This window comes from Ailuropoda melanoleuca, chromosome 13, assembly GCF_002007445.2.
Source record: "Ailuropoda melanoleuca isolate Jingjing chromosome 13, ASM200744v2, whole genome shotgun sequence".
Taxonomy (NCBI): Eukaryota; Metazoa; Chordata; class Mammalia; order Carnivora; family Ursidae; genus Ailuropoda; species Ailuropoda melanoleuca.
In genome coordinates this window covers 7,533,323-7,551,278 of record NC_048230.1, presented here as the reverse complement: position 1 = coordinate 7,551,278, position 17,956 = coordinate 7,533,323, and the positions used below count along the sequence as shown (strand labels likewise).

The window sequence follows — 17,956 nt, the reverse complement described above, 5'->3', positions numbered from 1 at the left end:
CATGATTGGGCAGGCAGGTGGCTTGATTTCAGGAGAAGAGGAAGACACGGACCGGCCCCTTCCTCTTCCAGCATCTTGACTATCCCAACCCAGCCAAGGAGCCCCAGCAGCAAGGAAAGCGGCTCCTCCTGCTGGGGGAAGGTGGAGGAGCTTGCTGGGTTGGAAAGCTGAAGGGCATGGACTCAGGGGCCTGGCTCCAGGCCTGGGTGAGCCCCTGGGGGGCCTGTGTGTACAGGCCCCGAGTTAGCTCATGCACTCATTTATTAGTCTGTTCATTGAGCAAACGGTTCATTAGCGTGTGTACTGTGGGGGCTTTGAGCCATGGTAAGGACATTAAGGTGAGGAGATGCTTAGTGGGCTCCATCCACTTTTCTAAATCCGGTGCCCCTGCCCTCCAGCAAACAGACAAAGATCTGGGTTTGTGCCGGGCTCTGGCATCCTTGAGAGTTGACTGGCAGAGCCTGGTTTTCCAGAACATCCCTGAGCTCAGCCTGTGCCCTGGGACCATGGGGATCTGTAGACAACCCTGGGTCCTAGGAGCTGGGTCTTGGTCTCCCAAAAGAGGCTCTGCTTTGCAGACACTGGAACATATTTGCTTATCAAATCACCAGGGGAAAAGGGGAGAAATGGGCAATAAGAATGTGTCCCGAAGACCTCACACCCATAACCCGACTGCAGGTTAGCTACGTGTTTGCATGGTAATGTTGGATTTCCTGCCCTGTTACCTTGATGTGGGAGCTAGCAAATGTATACATCCACATATGAACACACACACACACTCACACAATGCCAGGCACCCCATCACACACATCTTCACACAGCACAGCTCCCTGTGGGGTCTGGCCGCTGATAGAATGGGCTCCCACCACAGGGCCTGGCCCAGGGAATCTGCATCTGCCTCCTGGTGCTGTGGATGGATAGAGCAGGAAAGCTCTGAGATCATCTCTTCCAGCCAATCCCCTTGCTCCTTGGTGGAGGGAGAACTGCGGCCTGGCGGGGTGACCTTCTAGACATCACGCAGGAAAGTCATGGCCAAGCCAGGGCTGTACTGACCCAAGCTTCTGGAACCCCAGTTAGCCCCAGTGGACCATGATCATGCTGGAAGACCTATGTGCCTAACACTGTGCAGGGCATGGTCAGGGAGACAGAAGACACCAGACAGAGACCCTGCTTTTCAGGAGCTTATCGTCTCAGTAGGCAGCCAAGCTGGCCCACAGAAGAGGACATCCTCACTCCTGCCGGCAGCTTGAGCTGTCCCTTATGCTCCCCCAGCCCTCCTCACTTCAACCATGGTCTCTGGGGTTGGGTGGCTGGGAAAGGAGTCTGCATGAAGAAGGAAGGGGTGAGAGCAAGGGCAGGGGCCACAAGAAACCAGTCAGAGGGGAGACTGCTCAGTGCTGTCCCTTAGAATTTTCTGCGGACATGGAGGGAATGTTCTCTAGCTGCACTGTCCAATACGGTAGCCACAACGGAGCATTTGAAATGTGGCTCATGGAACTGAAGAACTGAGTTTTTAATATCATGTCATTTTGATTAATTTAAATGGCCACAGGGGGGCTAGTGGTTACCACACCGGGGAGCACAGTTCAGACTGCTTTTGTCGGCTTCTTGGATGTTTGCCTCTGCGGCCACCTCCCACATTCTTCAGTCCTGGCCCTCCCCTCACCAAAGCCGTGAGTGGTAGAGAGGGCTCTTTATCCCCACTTAAGAGGGAAGGAGGCTGAGGTTAGGGGACTTCACCCAGGCCACCCAGCCTGATGGCCTGAATCCTCACATCCAGCCTTCCTTGACTGTACCTTTTTTTAGGCTGAGAAGTCACTGAGCAATGAGCACCTTTTGGACACCCTGGTAGCCTCAAAACCTCTTGTTTCATGGACTGGTGGGGAGTGTGGTGTACGCACGTGCTCATGTGGGTAGGAGTGAGGTGTGTCGGATGAAGGGTGGACTCCGACAGGTAAGGGTTGCTTGTCCCTGAGGTCACCTGAGGAAACATGGCCACATCTTGCTGCTTGCTCTTTGCTCCAAACGACTGTGGGCACCTTCAGGCCGAGTCCTGCCATGGTCCTCAAGAGGGAGGTTGCCTTCTGTACCCACAAGCCCTGTGGCCCCACAGACGCCATCTTACTTCCTTGGCATTCCCCTCTCCTCTCAATTCCCATGTCTTTGTCAGAGATATCTGGGTGATGATGGAGAAGAGAGGAATCGAAATATGGCGGTTGAGGGAGTAGCCACAGACAGCTTGATGGCAGGCAGTGTAATAGGACAGGAAAGTGCCATTATAGAGTCAGACCCAAGATGAAATTCCCAGCTCTTCCCTGACTAGCTGTGTGATGAGGACTCGTGAATGGGCCTCCGTGTCCTCCCGTGCAATAGAGGTCAACCAGACAAACCAACCCATCGACTTTTCAGGATGGTGAAGGAAGCACACAAGAGCTCTCTGCAAACTGCAGCAGTGGAAGGGTGATAATGATGAGCTTGGGGGGATCGTCGAACTGTCCCAGAGCCAGAGCCTGTGCTAATTATCCCAACCCTGGAACAGGGATCCTGAAGTAACTCAACCTCTGGAAATCTCATTCTGCTCAAAACAGAGCCTCTGGTACCCTTTGGCCTTGCCTCGTGGACAGCTTCACTGCTCAGAAATTAAAGGAAGCAGTGAGGGAACCACTCCTCTGGGTGTAATTCCGGCAGACAGGAAGGACCTTTGATGCCTGAGTGAATTTGAAAAAAGTACCCCCTTTGAATGGAGCCCCAGGCCTACAGGCTCACCCTTAGCGAAGACAGATGACTATGAAAATTATCAAATGTCCTTCCCCCAAGGCTGACAATGCCCCACACCAGGAAGCCCTATTGGCCAAAGCTCCTTACGCAGGACACCCCAGAACTATGCCATTTTAAAGAAGGCAGGCTCCATCCCCTATGGACCTCGACAGTATGGAACCTATGGAATGTCAGGATTGGGGATATTACACGTTCCAGGAATAGCAAGGATCTGGGACCCCTGCTTAGACAAAGTGCCACACGTTTACGTATTGCAGGAATTCCTGGATATGCTACATCATGAATATCCGAGTAGGAATATAGCGTGCAGCATTTATTTCCCAAATGCCTTTGGCCACGGAAACCTTTCTCACGGAGGAGCTCACAAAATAGAACGAGGACAGAAAAACCGTCCTAGACCGTAGAAGTGCAGGTTTCATGGCCAGTGTTTTCTAAAGGAAATTAAATTGAAGGCAGGTGGGAGGTTGTTAAAAATGAAACTCTGTGTAGATGCCTCTGAGTAACTTCAAAAGATAAAAGAAATAGGCAGTGGGTTATCTAGGTTGCACATGAGAGAAACCAAATTCAAACAAGCTGAGGCATAAAAGGAATTGTATTGCCCCCGGAATCCAAGGCAAGCTTCAACAACCAAACAGCAGGCGAGCAAGGATGCAGCGTCAGAAACAACTGGAACCAAGGGCTCGGGCCCCCTGGGGTCTCTGCTTCTCTCACCTCGCCTCTCTGAGTTGCTTTATTCCCTCTCACTACAGACAGGACTTTTCCACACATATATATTTTTTCACACATGACTGCCGATAGTTTTCTGTTCTACACATCCTATCACAGCAAGAGACTGTTCTGAGACTCTCCCAGGTCTCCTATTAAAAAAAAAAAAAAACCAGGGAAGGAAATCATTGGTCCATGGGTTGGTTGGGTGCCCACACCTGGACCAATAAGCAGTGACCAGGGGAGTGAACTCATAGAAGGACTGATGTGCCCTGTGGAAGCTGGGTGGATGGCAGCTGGGGAAGGGGTTCCCAAGAGATAGTCCCGTGAAGGGCCATGCTGGGGGAGGTAGGGCTGAGGGTAAGGGCTGGGGATGGGTCACCTCTGAAGAAACTGGAATTGGCATATACAGAGCTGTCAAATGGCCTCAGATTCTAGATACATAGGGTCAAATTTGGAAAGACTTCAAATAAGCCTCTTCCCTTTCTCTTCTCCCTCTATCCTTCATTCACACCATGCATAACACACTTTTTATTGAATATAATCTGCCTCGATTTCCCCAAATCCTAGTATTTAGAAAAATGAACCTGAGGGGGGTCCCTGAGTGGCTCAGTCAGTTAAGCATCCGACTCTTGATTTTGGCTCAGGTCATGATCTCGGGATCTTGAGATCAAGCCCTGCTTTGGGCTCCATGCTCAGTGGGGAGTCTGCTTGAGATTCTCCCTCTCCCTTTGTCCCTACCCATGCTCTCTCTCTCTCTCTCAAATAAATAAATATTTTTAAAAAGAAAGAAAAATGAACCCAATATTATATCTTTGAGCAAAGGCATTATGTTGAGGGCCTATGCTCTAATGGAGGTAAATTTCTGGCACCTTATTATCCACCGTCAGCCTCGTCACCTCCTACTCTGTCCCCTTGTTCACTTGGCTCTGGCCACCCTGGCTTCCCTGAGATGCCTTGAAAATTCCAGGAACACTCTTACTTGCGGGCCTCTGCATTCTCCGCTCCCTCTGCCTAGAATTCTCTCTGCTCAGACCCGCATGGCCAATCGCCTCACCTCCACCAAGTCTTTGCTCAGATATCACCCTCTCATGGAGGGTTACCCAGATCACTCACCCCACGCCTCACCCCTCCTTCTCTCCTCTGCTTCTCCTTTTCTCCATGATGTGTGTCACCTTCAAATACGCCGTGGGATTTACGTACTTATTTTTTTCTTGTCGATCCCCTTCCACTAAAACATACGCTCCGAGAGGGCAGGGATCCTGGACCCTCTGGCTCACTGATGCACACCAGGCCAGTAAATATTTGTTAACGCATTTGTTGAGAGAGGGGGGAAATACTGTGCCTACTGAAGGGGTCAGGACAAGAGAGAAACTGGCGTTCCTGCATGGCTGCTATGGGCCGTGAACTTTCTATCCCACGAACCCTTTCAGTCACCCTCCTAACAAGGTGTTGCCATCCCCCCCGTAAGACAAAGAAACAGGGGCTCAGAAGGGCTGAGTGAGCCTCCCAAGAAGACACATCTCATTAAGTAGTTGAACCAAGCTAAAAACCCACGCATGAACCCAAAAGCAATTCTTTCACTACGTGCCTTTAATGTTCAAAATATGATTGTAAAAGCACTGCCATGAAAATAGCTCAGGGAAAAAAAAAAAAAGAACGGTCCAGGTGACATCTCTGAAGAGAGAATGGCATATAATGATAGGTCTGTTAAACTTTTCCTTTTCTATTTTTCCCTTTTCTTTTCCTCAATAGTAGCACCCTTGTGTTGAACAAAAGCTCTAGCACAGCTCCAGTCTATAGAACAGATAATGGTAGAACTGCTCTGGTTCACCTGGAGATGGGGACCGCAGTGTGATTGCCCCATGCTCACTATGGCCGACCCTGAGGAACCCTAGGGCTCCAAGGAACCCAGTTTGAAAAGCATCGGAAGGACGCCTGATGTTCCCAGGGGAAAAAATGGTGTCCATTGGTTCTGTGGCTGTGTACATCCCAGAGACCAACTCCAAACATCTCTGTCCCTTCTCTGGGGATGGTGAAAGGAGCTCATGGTGTGTCTGTGGAGCTCCGGAGTCTTGGGGAGGTTGGCAGTCCAGACTTGTGGTTGAACGTGGTAGATTGAACAGAAGTATTTCTGGAGGCTCCCTCCATACACCCCGCCTAAATGGCCATCACAGATTTTTTTTTTTTTTTGAAGTATGAACACACAATGACAGGATGGGAAAGAAGGCAACAGTCAACGTCAGCAAGTTTTGGGAAGATGGAAGGCAGATGGTAATTGACTCGGTGTGTGGCAGACAAAGCTCAGGGGTAAGGGTCTGCACTGAAAAGCCGACTAAAGCCACACGGTTCTCACCACTGAACCCCCAGGAAGAGTCAGGAATCAGAGGCATCGGACCCTGATAAAGATAGAGATAAGAGGTAGGGAAAACTAGGAGAATTAGTTCAAAGTCTGTAAAAGGAGCTGTTAAGTCTCCCAGATACCCAGACAAGTACCTCTCTGCACCCCAGCACCCGACGGGATGAAACAGACCGGCGCTAGGCGTGGGGAGACCAGACAGAGCTGAGGCATGGGTGAGGTACCGTACAGAAAACAGGGAGATGAGGTCAAGGTCGGCTTACTGAGGAGTGGGGCCCCAGCCAGGCTAATCTACCCTACTACCTCCAAACAGAGGTCTGGGGGAATCCCTTTCTGGAGAGACTGACAGGCTCAGGAGAAAAGGTCCACAGAGAATGACAGTCAGGAGTCCCCGGACATGATGGCCTGGTTAGATCCCGCCAGAGGGAAGTTCCTTAGTAAGTCCTCCCACCCCCAGGAATGACTGTGCAGCTTTTAAGTCCCTCTTAATTATGAGTGGACAGCCAAACGCCTGGCTTTTGAGGGAAGCCACTGACAGGAAAGGAACCACACCAGCCAAACAAAAAAGGAACTGTCAGGAAATAGAGCTAATGATTAACAGCACAAACTCTAGAGCCAGACCAGAGCCTGGGTTCAAATCCCAGCGACACAACTTACCAGCTGTGTGACCTTGGGCAAGTTACTTAAGCTCTCTGAGCCCCAGTTCCTCACCTCTAAAATAAGAAGAATATTATTGTCTACTCTGTCAGGTTGTTAGGAAGACTGAAATGAGTTAGTATTTATGAAGTACTTAGAAAATGCGTGAATAATGTGAGGCACTATGTAAGTGTTTGGTAAATACCAAATAAATGCAGGGAGCTGAAGGAAACGTCAAACCACTTTTAAAAAATTCTCAGGAGATGAGAGATGATATTGTATCCATAAACATAAGCTATTAAAATAGGATGCTATTAACAAGTAACATGCAAAGGAAACATTGTGTTTTTTTTTAACTCCTGGAAATTAAAATGTGATTACATTTAAAAAAAATAAAACATAGAAGGGTTGAAATTGAGGAAAGCTCCTGAAAAGTAAAACAAAAAGGCAAACAGATGGAAAATGGGAGAGAAAAAAAATGTGAAAATGAGAGGGTAAATCCAGGAAGTCGAACACGCTCCTACCGGGAGTTCTAGAATAACAAACCAGATAGAATGGAGGAAAGGATGTTGGCAGAGAGGTAAGATATGTAGAGTTCCTGGCTGAAGCATGTGATTACCTATAACCAAAGAATTCACTGAGTCATGTCCGCAGTAAGCGGCAGGACAACCAGACCAAGATGCCTCCTCGAGAAATTCAGGCTAACAGAGATAAAGAGAAAACCTTAAAAGTTTTTGGAGAGAAAAAACAAATCACATACGAAAGATCTACAATCAGCATGACCTGGGACTTCTCAGCAGATGCAATTGAAACCAGAGGACACTGAGCAGAGAGGAAGGATGGGAAATCTTTCTTTACTAAAATAGAATTCTTTACCCAGCAGGCTACAAATATTTGGTTTCAAATATATTTCAGGGGCACCTGGGTGGCACAGTCAGTTAAGGGTCCGACTCTTGGTTTTGGCTAGGGTCATGGTCTCAGGGTCATGAGATCGAGCCCCAGGTGGGGGCTCTATGCTCAGCTGGGAGTCTGCTTGAGATTCTCTCTCTCCCTCTCCCTTTGCCCCTCCCCCTGCTCATGCACACGCCCTCTCTCTCTCTGTCAAATAATCTATATCTATCAATAATGTAATCATAATTAATATAAAAATTATATTTGTGTGTTAATATATAATTAATATATACAGTATATATTAATATATAAAATGTATTTTTTGGTGAGAGCATTCAAGTTCTACTCCCTTCGCAGACTTCAAATATACCGGCCAGTGTTATCATCTACAGTCACCGTGTTTTATGTTACACACTCGGAACTTACTTGTCTTGAAAGTTGGTGCTCTTTCACCAACCTTTGCCTATTTCTCCCACCCTTACCCCCTAGGAACCACTTTTCTCCTCTGTTTCTATGAGTTTGGCATTTCAGTGATAGATAGCAAGCCAAACAAACCAAAAAACCAAAAGAAAAAGAAAAAAAAACAGGAAACACAAAAGAGTGTCACAAGAAAAAGATGGAAATCATTAGATACTACAAGGCTGGGGTGGGGGCAATATTTATACTCATTCAGTAAAAGCCGCAGACTGGCTTAACCAAAATAGCGTGTAAGTCTACAGGAGGACGGAAGGAAAAGAAATGGAGAGGCCACCTCATGGAGAAAGTCTAGCCTCGTCATCTCCCATGGGAGGAACTTGGTGGATAATACCTGTAATTTTTTAAAACCGAGAAATATCTTTCGAGCAATTGATGTCCATGGAAATATGGAAGTATATACGAGAAGAAACAGCTCACACGGTTGAAAGTAGCTGTCTCTGAAAATCGAGGCTCAGGGCTCGGGGAGAGGTGGAGACCAACTCTGCTGTTTTTCATTAAAAGCCTTGCGGTATCATTTGGCTTCTTAAATTATGTACATATATCGCTTCGATAAAAATTAAAATTAAATTTAAAATGATCCGAACTTCTCTGCATAGCTGGAAGGCCTGAGCGGCAATCATGAGTAGCACAATTTCTATCTTCCATCACAAACGGGACGTAGCAAGAGTGGAAGCAGATGGTTGCTATGGTTTCTCTGACATCTCTGCTCCCAGGAAGCGCTCTTGTCATGGTGCCTGGTGCTGAGGACCTTCCCGGAAGGAGGGGTGCAGGCTCCAGCCCGAATCCTGAGAGTCGGGAACCCAGGGACGTGCGGGAACCAGCTGGGCTTCCGGGCTCACTCTCAGAGTGGGCCTTTGCGCTGGATGGGGTGGAGGGACGGGGGCTCGGCAGGTGCCAAGGAATCGGGAGAAAGGACGCTGCAAGTCAGAAGCACCATTGGAGACAAGCAACCATGAAGCAGCCAGAAAACGGACTTTAATCATTCTGAGAAGAACCGCCCATGCGCGTGCTAAGTGCTGTGCAGAAACTACGCGTGCTGTAGTAAGATGTTGCGGCCTGGCAGGCAGTGGTCTGAGGGCCATATCCAGACGAAGCAGACCCACCTCGGAGCTCGTGTCCTCCCATTCAGTAAATTGCCAAGGCTACCTACTGTGTGCCAGACCCTCAGGGATACCCATGAAGGGCACAGTCCAGGTTTGCAAGGAGGTCACAATCTAGGGAGTATCTTGAGGTTCCTTTTATGTAGGAGATAGAAATGCTTTGATCCAACATCACTCACATGCAATGCCTACAGGGTGCCAGACTTTTGCAACCTGGGCACATGTAAACAATTAAATGTCATCAAGTCCTCTAACTGGTAAGGACAGAAGGAGCAGGTGATGGGTTCCGGAAAGGAGGAAAAGGGCAAGTCAGGGGAGGCTTCAGAGAGGAGGTGATCTTTGGGCCTCATCCCAGGCCTGTCTGCCAGGCAGCCAGGCAGAGGATGGGAGTTAGAGAGGGTGTGAGTCGTGAGGAAGTGAGAGGCCGGACAGAGGGAGGAGAATCTGGAGCAAAGGCCAGGAACAGCCCGGGGTGTCTGGGGTAGCTGGCTGTAAGCCTGAGACCCCGAGCTGGACAGGTGGGCAGAAGCCAGATCCTAACAGATCTGGTGTGTTCAGCTAACACATCTGTGCTCTCCTGTGAGTCCTGCGCCCTGAAAGATGGTCCTCCAACCAGCAGCAACAGCGTCCCCTCGGAGCTTGTCAGAAATGCAGAATCTAGAGCCCAACCCAAATCTGCATTGTAACAGGATCCCTGGCTGATTCATGTTCTCATATGAGAAGCTCTGCTCCAGACCACCTTTCCCACCCTTTGGAAGTACGAGGATGTCTTTTTCACGTCTAGATATTTCTCAGACGTCACCCCCCGCATGAATGCGATCATGCTTTTTTATATCCACTGATTGAGAATATATTCAGTAACAGAAAGTAATACTTTGAATGACTTTGACTTCTGCAATTAAATCACAATCTATATACGTGATCTGTTTGGCATCTGGTTGTACCTAACTTCCGTCACCAGCATGTGTAAACAGAACTTTTGTATATAGAATCTCAATCATCCACCAACTTCCCCTACAATTCCAGATCCATGGCTCTTCCTGATGGCTTTTCAAGGGCGGTGTCTCCTGCATGTTGTTTGCCCACCCAGGGCACCCTTCTTAGCAAGGAATTTATCATCTCTGAGCCTGAATGCACCAAGGAAACTCATTATTTAAAGAATCCTTGGAACAAATCTTTTTTTAATGATTTTTTTATTATATTATGTTAGTCACCATACAGTACATCCCCAGATTCCGATGTAAAGTTCGATGCTTCATTAGTTGCGTATAACACCCAGTGCACCATGCAATACGTGCCCTCCTTACTACCCATCACCAGTCTATCCCATTCCCCCACCCCCCTCCCCTCTGAAGTCCTCAGTTTGTTTCTCATAGTCCATAGTCTCTCATGTTTCATTCCCCCTTCTGATTACCCCCCCTTTCTTTATCCCTTTCTTCCCCTACCGATCATCTTATTTCTTATGTGGAACAAATCTTTTTGTAATGAGAGTAGACCAAACTCCATGCGGGTGCCTTCACTAATGTATGGTTTGTAAACATTCTGTTTAACAGGAATGTGTCAAATGAAGCCACTGGTCTCTGTTGCGTAACTAAGACCCAACATTAACCCTCTCCTTCCCCAACACGGGCACATCACTCTACGGTACACAACATGCTTCACCTGCATTCTCTCCTCTGATCCTCATACACTCTTACAGTGTAGACTGAGCAGTTCCAATCATTTAACAGATTAACCCATTTAACAGGTGGTAAGTAAGCAAGTCTCTGAGATGCTGAGTTCCTTTCCCATGACCTCATGGCTAAGAAGTATTGGAACTAGCACTTGAATCCGTATCTCTGATTTGGTCCTTGGTTCTCCCCGCCAAGAGCTAGTGTTTCTGAATAATGAAAACAGAAAAAGAGAAGGGGGGATAAAAAGGTTGCTTTGGGCAACACTTGGTTAACAGTTTGGCCAAATCATGTCAGAGGGGCTTTGAGGCTCTGCGGGACGGGGCTTAGGTTTGCCGTCCTCACCACACTGTCATGGCCACTTGAAAAGGAGCTGTGGGTGAGACGCCCACTACCTCATGCCGCTGCCCCGAACAGACATAACTGCAGCCCATCAGGCTTGAGGACACAGTGCTGACTTTTCTTCCTCCAGAGCTGGTCTAGCCTCCAAATGTCACCTGTGAGCAACGGAGTGTGCGCGTACCTGTCTCCATGCTGGGTTCAGATTTGCTCCCCTAGGCTCGCTGCTCAACTGGGCCTGCCAAGGGAGGGGTAGGCAGGGAGCGTAAGATGCACACAGCCCACCGTTAGCCAGGCAGCGATTCAGGGATTCTTTGTGTCGTCTTTAGAAAACTCAGCCTCCTCTGACTTGTGAGTGATGAACAGCCATGTTGGGGTTTTTTTAATCTAGTTTTCAGGAAATTAAAATGAGATGCAGTGAGGTTAGGAGACGTGTGCATAATCCCCAGCTCATAGACTTGCAGGCCTCAAAGTCACCTGAGGGATCAGCCCCCCCCCTTTAATTTAAACAAGAGGAAACTAAGACTCAGAGAGGTAATATAATTTGCCTGAGGTCACACAGTTATTAAGTGGTGGGGCTGGCAGTCAGACACAGGGCTCCATGATTTCAGAGCCCACACTTTTCTGGGGACTGTCCCCCACTCCCCTTTTCAGGGCCCAACCTTGGCCTCCCTGGATTCCTCTGGGCATGCCAGAAGAGCAACAGGACCCAAGATGGCGCCTCTAGTGGACCACCCAAATGGTGCGTGGCAGACCCTTTCCACCAGAGCTTTCAAGGGCTAGGGCTAGGATGTCATCCCTGTCATTGTCACTGTCCCACCCAGTGAGCTTTCCCCTGAACTCTGAGAGGAGAGAACACAAGCTGCTGAACCCAATGTCAATTACACGATTCTCTCCCTCCACTCTGTACAGCTTGAACCCTCATCGGCTTGTCACTTGGGACCAGTGCTTCCTCTAGCCAACTGACAAAGAGCAGAGGAGGCTGGGGAGTCAAGATACCTGGTTCCTGGGCTCTGCCACGCCACCACTTGCCACGTGGCCATTGGCCACGCTCTTCCCTGTGGGTTTCAATTTTCTCACCTGCAAGATGAGAAGTTAGTTGGATTCAAGCCGTGTCAAGGACTCTCCTAGCTCCAAAATTCTATGCAGCCATGAATCACAGACCCTGGGCCTGTCCTTTCCTTTATTTGGACTTTGGTTTCTTTATCTGTAAAATAGATACAATGTAAAAGAATTATAAGTTTATATATTTATATTTACTTATTTATTTGTATTTCTGTAAATGGGAATATTGACGCCTGTCTCAGGACGGCTGGGAGGATGCGGGAAGTGAAGTCTGTGAAAGCCCCAAAGCTCAGCACATTCCTGCCAGTATAGTCGTTCGCCGCGGGCTGTAGGGGATGCAACGCTGAGTAGCTCAGAGGTCAGGCCTGCAGGCTCTCCAAGGGAAACTACCCAATGGAGAATGCGGTCAGTGACACGGGAAAGGCACGCTCTCCGAGCGAGGCCAGGTGTCAGAGGGCAAAGAGCAGAGCCTTGGGGACAGACAGCCAGGCTTTGATGCTGGATTTGCTTGATGTGGCTACAGCCAGCTGACCGCTCTGAGCCTTTGTCTTCTTCTCTGTAAAACATTTGTTTTTGTGTCTATAATAAGCCTGCCTCTTGGGGTGACTGTCGCTGTGGCTCTGAGAATAAACCGAGTGCATACCTATCTCAGGGCTTCTGCACCTGCTGGTCCCTCTGCCCGGAACACACACCCAGGGTCATCCTATGACCCGCCCTCCCACTTCAGTCAGGTCCCTGCCCCCAAACAGTCACGTCAAGTCTCCCTCTGGAAGAGTCACAGCGGCCCTGCCCGTGCTCTCACTGTCCTCCCCCCGGCTTTTCCCCCAGCACTTGGCATGGCTGGCCCGCTGCTGCATGTGTCCCTGGTTGTGGTCTGCCCCACCCCGAATGGGAGCTCTATGAGGACACAGGCCCTGCTCGGTTCCCTGCTGGGTCCCCAGTCCTTGGCCATGGCACGTGTCCAGGCTCGGCTCTCGGTACGTATGGCCCAGTGAAGGAGGGGATGAACGTGGGATGGCGGCGAGCGCCCGGGGCCGGCAGGAAGGCCGGGTCTTTCTTTGTTTCAGTGAACAGCAACACGTTCAGGAGACGTTTCAGGGAAGTAAGAGGAGATGAGAGCGATTTCAGAGTTTCTCTCTCACCATCCTACCTCTGTCTCTCTGTCACACACACACACACACACACACACACACACTTCAGTCCCCAGGGAATTGCAGGGCCAAGCCCCAGCATCTAGTTAGCAGTGGCAGAGCTGGAGAAGCCAGTGGGGGGCCAGGGGCAGGGGGTCGGGAGGTGGCCGGCAGTCAGACAGACAGGCTGCGTCCCTCCCCTACCTGGCAGAAACATGGATCTGGACACTCGGGGCCTCTCTCCCTGATCACGGGGAGCAGCGAGGCCCAAAGGCTGAGTCTCGCCCCCACTGTGGTGTCGTGGGCCGCAGGAGCCAGGCAGATAGTAGCCACACGAGACGGTAACACCAGCTGGGTCCCTTCAGGGGGGTGTCACGGGCAGTCTCTGCTGCGACCCCCCAGCTTAAGCCCCTACACAGCTGCCCGCCAGTCTCTGAATCGCCACCTGCTGCCTTGAGACTGTGGCCGAGGGTCCTGAGCTGGCTGGGCAGGCCTCGTGTAGACCCAGCTTGGCCAAAAACTCGCCTATGAGACCCAGACAAATGTGCCACCCTCTTGGCATCTCTGTGTCTCCACTGTAAAATGAGAGGCTGGGACTCTGTGAGTCTCAGAGATCAGCTGTGCTATTTGTTCCCCTCGACAAGAGTGTCTGACCCCTACTATGTGCCGAGCATTATGCATAGATGCATAAATAAAACATTGACTCTGTCACCAAGTGTCTCCCAGTCTTAGTAGAGAGAGAGAGAGTTAAGTGAAAAAGGTAAGTACCAGATATTGGGACATCCAATGGAGGAAGGCTTCCAGGAGGTGAGGACAGAGAAGCTGGGTAGGGGTCAACCAGATGGAAGGGGAGGAGAAGGGCCAGTCTAGGGGCAGGGAGTCCCGGAGGAAGGAGGAGTGGGAAAGAGCCGCTGCTCCAGCTGGGTTTTGTAGAAAGCCAGAAACACTGAATAATGATGACGATAGCACTACAAGTTAGTGAACTTTTCTTAATCACCAGACTCTGTGCTAAGGGCTTTCTGTGCAATGTCAATAGTCCTATGAAGACAGATCCATTATTATGTCCAAACCCATTCTGCAACTTTTGCACAAAAATGAGGCTCCAAGAGATTAAATAACTTGCCATGGCCCCAGAGCTGGACTTGACCTTACTCTGCCTGACCCCAGAGCTCCAAGCCTTTCACCAATTGTCCTAGGCTCTGTCTAGTTCTGACCCACCAGGTAGAAGGGCCAGTTTCCACCTCTCTTAGCATGCCCAGCTCTCTCCCTGGGGAAAGGGGTTCTCTACCCTGGGTGCGAACTCTGCTCACCGGGGCCCCACCCAGTGTCCCCAGGATGTCCATACACCACGAAGGGCTATTGGCTGTCCTGTGGGAGATGGGGAGAGGGTCCTGAGCCCCTCTGCACAGAAGCCTCTCCAGGCCAAAGCACCTCCCTGAGCGTACCTCCACTAGCAAAGCTTCCAGAAATGAGACACACTGGGGTCAGAGCCACTAGGCAAGGTTAGCATGGCAACAAGAAACTCTGGTTACAGTTACGGTATGCACCTTCAGATCCTTGAAGGGGGGTCAAGTGGGAAAAGGGTTGGGGTTGGGAGCAGGGGGATATCTGTAAACAGGCAGTGTTCGGCTCAATATAAGGATGAACTTTGAAAACCACGGACCGCCCCGTAGGCAGTGAAGTCTCCTGCCAAGCGTGCTCAGACACAACGGCCGTCCTTCGGTGCGTGGTGCCGCATAGGGGCCTCTAGTTGTCTGTCAGAGCTTTGGTAGTAGATGTCCTCCGGGGGCTGGACCAAGGAGGACCCGAGCAAGGCAATGAACAGCACCCGCAGACTGGGTGATACAAGGAAAGACGAATGAAGGACTGTTGACAAAGGTGTGGGCAAGGCTTGGGAGGGCAATGCGGGCGGTGCATTGTCCCGAGCCTGGCAGCAGGACAGCCAGTATAATGCCTAGGGAAAGGGGAAAAGAGCTGGCCTCAGAACCCAGAGAGCAATACAGAGAGCTCCCCTTAGCCCCCCAGCCCCGAGCTGTGGCTTCCCAGGGTGCTGTGCAGATAACCCACAGTGACCCAGCAAATAGAGCTAAGAGACTGAATATCCCAGACTGACTCCTCTCTCCTCCAGTTTCCTGCGGACCACTGGCTGAACCCAGCCAGAAGCCAGAGGGCAAGGGAGCCCATCAGGACGGTCTCTACAGGTGCAGCTCCCAGGGCAGAGAGCAGAGGGCAGAGGACTGGCCAGTGGAGGCTACCCTGCACTGAGACCCCCCCATGTGGCTGGCCACCCTCCCACCCTCTCCCCTGCAGCTAGCTAGCCTAGCCACTGTTATAAAGTTGGCTTCAGCCAACACAGATTGCTCTGTATCAACACATTCCTGCCTTAGCCTAGAAAATTCCTCCGGCTTTTCAGAAAATCTTCCCTTCCTACTTCCCTCGTGTTTATTTCCTCGGCATGTTTCCTGTAATTTGCAAAGATTAAAGATTTAAGCTTATTTTATTGCGATGTACTTTCCGGGCCCCATTATGCATTCTGCCCATGGCTCGCCCGTCTCCTCCCGCAGGGGTTCCAAATCCTTTCTGCGCGCCCAGAAAACGCTGTACAGGTAGGCCTCACCTTGAGCCGGCCGTGGTCGTGCTCCTGAAAAGGGCTGTGGTATCAGGCTTCTGCAGTCTCAACGCACCTCACCGCCTTCCTCCTGATCCAATATGATCTTTCATGTTTGGTCCTAATTAACAAGGGCTCCTAACGTCGTGTGTGTGGTAACTTTCCCTTTCTTTGTGCTCTCTCGCGTGCTCTGTCTCTCGGGGGCTTTGAATCCTGATGTTCGTGATGTGTAAACAAATTCTTCACTGCACTTGGGGCCGCACTGTGAAGCGGCTCCGTGTCGAATCCTCTGGTGGTGAGGGGACTACGAGGCTGTGAAGAACTCTGCCCACGTCAGTCTGGGTTCTTGTCAGGGCTGGCTCCTTCGATGCGCAGCCCGTGCACAGGTCCCCGTGCTCCAAAGGGCCACACTCTTGGTTTGAGGCTCTGCTGTGGCTGTCTTGAAATTCATAATAATTTTTAAGAAGGGGCCCCAGGTTTTCGTTTTGCGCTGGGACCCAAAAATTGTGTGGGTGGTCCCAGTTACTCTTATTGTTACAGATGCTACTGCTGTGGTGATATGTACAGCCTGCATCCCCGAGGGAGAGCCCCCACCCCACCCCACCCCGACTCCCGCGACGTGGACAGGCAGTGTGCGGTGCTGGCATTTCCCTGTGTCCAACCAGACCCCGGGCAGACTCACAGCTGCCAAAGGGCAGGGAATGAATTGGAAGTCAGGGGACCTGACTTCCAGCCCCTGTTCTACCCTTGACTTGCTGTGTGACCTTGGGCAAGTCACTTCCACTCTCTGGACTAGATTGCTACTTGCCCAAATGTGTTTGACCTCAGATAACGTATGGCCAAATCTCTGGAAATGCAGATGCCTGGGCTCCACCCCAGAGTGACTGGATCTAGGGGTGGGTCCCCAGAATCGTCACCCAGAGCTCCCTACGTGATTTCGATGTGCATTCCAGTTTGAGAACCTCTGAGGTACCTGATCTGAGCCTTTGGCTCAAGCAGCCCATGTTGGATGACTTCAGATCTTAAACTGGGTCTTCGTCATTGCCCCGAGAGAGTCCGTGTCCAGGAAGTGTAAGAAACTGCGGGTGGGTATGGGGCAGAGACTGGGAGGGGGCTGTTCGCTATCAGACTGGAGAATGCCCCACAGAGGGCAGCCGAGGAAGAGAAACAAACTATGTGGAGATATGAGAATAAATGGTGCTATGGGGGAAGCACGGCCAGAGAGGGTCTGGGACGATAGCCATGGGCTGGCCGTGAAGACGCACAGCCCTGCTTGACCAGAGCCCCACCCAAATCACCCAAGGCCTCCAGGCCAGAGACCCCCCAGGGGTGCCTGCTTAGGAAAGCAGGGGGGTGGCGTCCTTGCCGTCCCTGAGGCTCTGAGACGCCTGGGGTCTACTCACCGCTAACGTTCTCCAGCGGCACTGCCCACTGAGGTTGTCACTAGCCACGTGTGGCAATTTAAATTTAAGTTAATTAATTAAATTTAAATTCAATTAAAAATAAGGCAAGCAAAAAAAAAAAGCTAAATGTGTGAGGTGATAGATATATTAATTAATCTGATGGGGAGATCCTTCCAGAAGTGTACATATGTCAGATCATCACATCGTCTCCTGTATCTCACAACTTGTCAGTTATACCTCGGTAAAGGTGGGGGGAGGAGTTAATTAGTTAATTAGAAGCTCAGTTCCTTGGTTGCACTTGTCACACTTCGTGTGGCTAATGGCTCCTATGTTGGATAGCAAAGATTCTAGAATATTCCATTTTGGCAGAAAGTTCTCTGAAGAGAGTGGAAACCTTATCCATCACTCTCTTCTGTGCCCATCCGGTCGCTGGCTATTTGTAATGATATGAGATTATTTAGAAATGTACTCTGCTCCAGCCCATGCTGCTTCTGGAATGAACTCCCCTTCCAAATCTCAGCCCAGTCTGACTGGCTTCAGGCGGCTCTCACAGGGCAGGCATGCCTGGCCTGTCTGCTTTGCCCATCACTCGAAGCATTTCTGACAGAAAGGCTTCACTTTCCATTTCTCCCTGTAAGCCGCGTGTCCCCTCCTTTGAGCCGGTCTTACTGGCTCTCAGGTTTCCTGAGCTCAGTTCTATAGCAGGCACACAGCTTCAGAGAGCTCCAGAAAACAAGTTTTGGCATCTCTCCCATTCTACCCCCCGCAGCTCACTGAACGTGCCTTCAGTTCATC

The 17,956-nt window shown here is 50.3% G+C and overlaps 1 protein-coding gene across 1 annotated transcript in view; it reads left to right on the top strand.

Moving 5' to 3' along the window:
- ASIC2 (acid sensing ion channel subunit 2) overlaps positions 1 to 17,956 on the top strand; it is a 1,023,862-nt gene that overhangs the window by 933,446 nt on the left and 72,460 nt on the right. The gene's annotated exons all lie outside the window — the stretch shown is intronic.